The sequence below is a fragment of the Protomyctophum bolini genome (assembly GCF_963924005.1).
Source record: "Protomyctophum bolini genome assembly, chromosome: 2".
In the NCBI taxonomy this organism is placed as follows: Eukaryota; Metazoa; Chordata; class Actinopteri; order Myctophiformes; family Myctophidae; genus Protomyctophum; species Protomyctophum bolini.
This window is the reverse complement of record NC_137863.1, coordinates 22,273,591-22,277,038: the sequence shown is the minus strand read 5'-3', so window position 1 is coordinate 22,277,038 and position 3,448 is coordinate 22,273,591.

Genomic DNA, 3,448 nt, shown 5'->3' with positions numbered 1-3,448 from the left:
ATGTCTACACAATTACAGAATGTAAAAGAATTGTTATTTTGATCAATGTTTGCCTGTTGTCTCTCCTAATGGTACCACATCAATACAGCATGGACACAATTTCATCAACAACTAAATATTGTACCTTTTGGGTCTGAGAGGCTAAATCTCATCAAATGGTGGTTCGTGGCTCCAATGCCGAATAAATAATGGACCTTGACATTAAAAGGGTTGAAAACTACTGGTATAAGATGCTCGACAAAGCTGGATGCGCCACAGTGGATGGAATTTAAACCCCAGCCTCTGTGGTGGTGGGCAGGTGAGTTTCCGCTGCATGCCCGTACCAAAGACCATAAATTAAAGATGTGTGTAAAACCTGCAGGATGCAGGATCAGTGTGATGACAGCTGAGTGTCCAGGGCCACTCCCAGGCTCTGGAACAGGACAGGAGTCATCAGGGTGTTGTCAACCATGTAGCAACCAGCTGAATGATGATAAATGATAAGTCAAAGTCAAGTTACTTGTATGAGTGAGAGAGAGAGAGAGAGAGAGAGAGAGAGAGAGAGAGAGAGAGAGAGAGAGAGAGAGAGCACATGTGTGCGTGTCTGTCTGTGTTGGAATTCAGAGTGGGTTTTGCTGACTCACTCACCAGGCAACAGGCTGAGTCACTGCGCTCCGCCTACAGTACCTGTCTGTATTTGCCATGGAAACCACACTGTATGTGCGTGCGTGCGTGCATGCAATGCATGCATGCGCGCGTGTGTGTGCGTGCTTGCAGGTGCATGCGTGCATGCGGGTGTGCGTGTGTGTGAGTGAGGTGAGTAAGTGAGAGTTCAATTCAATTTCATTAAAGTGTCAAATCACAAAAAGTTGTCTCAAGACACTTTACATGTAGAGCAAAGACCCGACAGAGATCCCACCCGTGTGCGTGTAACACCACTAAACTGTAAACTCACACAAACACAAGAGCAAGCTGTTAACTCTCCACAGAGGGATTGAACTTGGGACCTGTAAATGTGCTAGTTACCATGCCAACGCTAATCAAACGCTAATATCCCAAAATATTACAATATTACCAATCATTCAACCCAGGGACTTAGTGCATGGAGCGACAAACGCGTCGGGCATCAGACACACTGGCCGACCCCGAGTAGTACCCATTCTTAGAAAGGGACCATTGCTCTACCCTTGTCCCCCATATATGGGGACTAGGTGGAGGCCGTGTAGAGCCCAGGATAACATTAGATGATTGACACAGGGGTGAAAAATGGGTTAAAATCGTGGGACAAAAAATATATTAAATAAAAAAGGGACCATTGCTGCATCTTGTAGTAGCAGCAGTGGTGGAAGAAGTAGGCTAGCCTACTTAAGAAAAAGTAGCAATACTACATTAACTACAAGTAAAAGACTTTTACTTGTAGACTAAAAGCACAAAAGTATTGGCATCAAAATATAACCTGGAAACCAGACACATCTGCCACATGACAACTAAAATCCCTGGGGCGATTGGTCTGGCACTCCTCCGTTTTAATTACATTTCACTCACCCCAGAGTTGTGGGTGACCAATCATTCAAAGCTGTGACGTTGGTATCTGTTTGTAACCTAATATTTACACAGTAGTCTGTAATATAAGGCTGGTATTTAAACCAGTGGTGGAAAATAACTATAGGTAGCTCAAGTGATGTTCTCAGTACAATTCTGAGGTAGGCTTTCACTTTACTTCACTTTTTATCCTTACTCGACTACATCTGAGAGGCAAATGTTGCGCTCCACTACAAATATTTGAAGACTTACCTGTTAGGCTATAGGGTTTGGATTTAGATTATTACAAAGCAGCACATTAACCGATCAAGGCCTGTTTTATACATTCAAACATTCAAACCGATCTACAAGGTCGCAAGGCTCATGATTGCGACAGGGGTCATCGCTATGCTGGTGTGTGGTGGACATTTTTGTCAAAATATCATTTTTGCCGCAGCCATACAAAATTAGAGGACAATAATATTACCAGAAACAGAGCCCTGAATGACCATAACAGGTCTGTAACTCTGAGAGTGCAGAAATGGAAGACGTGTCTTTGCCACACTCATATAAGTAAAACATTTGAGCACTAGTAGTGCAGGACTCTTAATATGCCATAGTGTCGTAGTAAATCAGTGTCATACATATTCTGAAGAAAACATTGACATTCAGTAATTGGTTATTTGATCAAAATAAAAACATTTAATGGTGTGTAAACAGAAAACCTTTGCCACAGACAAGACCAAGTCTTTGCCTTGGAGTACGCACGCACACACGCACGCACAAACAGACACATGGTGGAAAAAGTACTCACATGTTTTACTTAAGTAAAAGTATCAATACTGCAATATGAGCATACAAAATGTTGGTATCAAAATGTAGGCCTACATAAAGTACCAAAAGTGAACATACTCTTTATGCAGAATGTCCATTTCACAGGTTTTCAAATGTATAAAATATGAAAAAGTATTTTGAAATTTCCATTCAATATTGCCTTTTTTCAGTGGATAATGTAATAATAATAAGAATATACCAAGTAAATAGTAACCTAACTAAAGGTTTCAAATAATTATAGTGGTGTGAAGTACAATATGTACAGAAAGTAGGCTACTGAAATGTTGAAATACGTAAGGTCAAAAATACCTCAAAATTGTACTTAAGTACAGTACGTGGGTAAACTTACTTAGTTACTTTCCACCACTGCATACACGCAACACGCGCGCATAATACTGGGATGGATGTGGCTGTGTCTCTCTGGTGGTGTGGGGGAAATAGCTTCACAGCAGGCCTCCTACTGCATGGATGTGGCTGTGTGTCTCTCTGGTGTTGTGGGGAAATAGCTTCACAGCAGGCCTCCTACTGCATGGATGTGGATGTGTGTGTCTCTCTGGTGGTGTGGGGAAATAGCTTCACAGCAGGCCTCCTACTGCATGGATGTGGCTGTGTGTCTCTCTGGTGTTGTGGGGAAATAGCTCCACAGCAGGCCTCCTACTGCATGGATGTGGCTGTGTGTCTCTCTAGTGTTGTGGGGGAAATAGCTTCACAGCAGGCCTCCTACTACCCAGTTACATAAGCACCATTTAGCAGGAGGGAGACTGCATTCCAAATGCATAGTACCTCTCTACTGTAAGCCAAGTGCAGAGACAACACTGACATCTAGTGGTGAACATGAGAAATAACATCATTCATTAATTCAGGTTACATTAAAGCTGGTGTAACTGTATTAAGTGATATTTATTTGTAAAATAAGTTTTAAATTAACTGTATATTCAATTGCTATATTGTGTTTGTTCAGTAAAAAGTAATTTTCTTTGTGTGAACTGCTCCTTCACAATTTGTGGCATTGCTACCTGTACCTTTACCACCACTGCAAACTGGAGCCATAAGTTCGGCAGAAATGTTATTTCTGATAAGATAAACCATTTTGATGAATACAAATGAAACACAC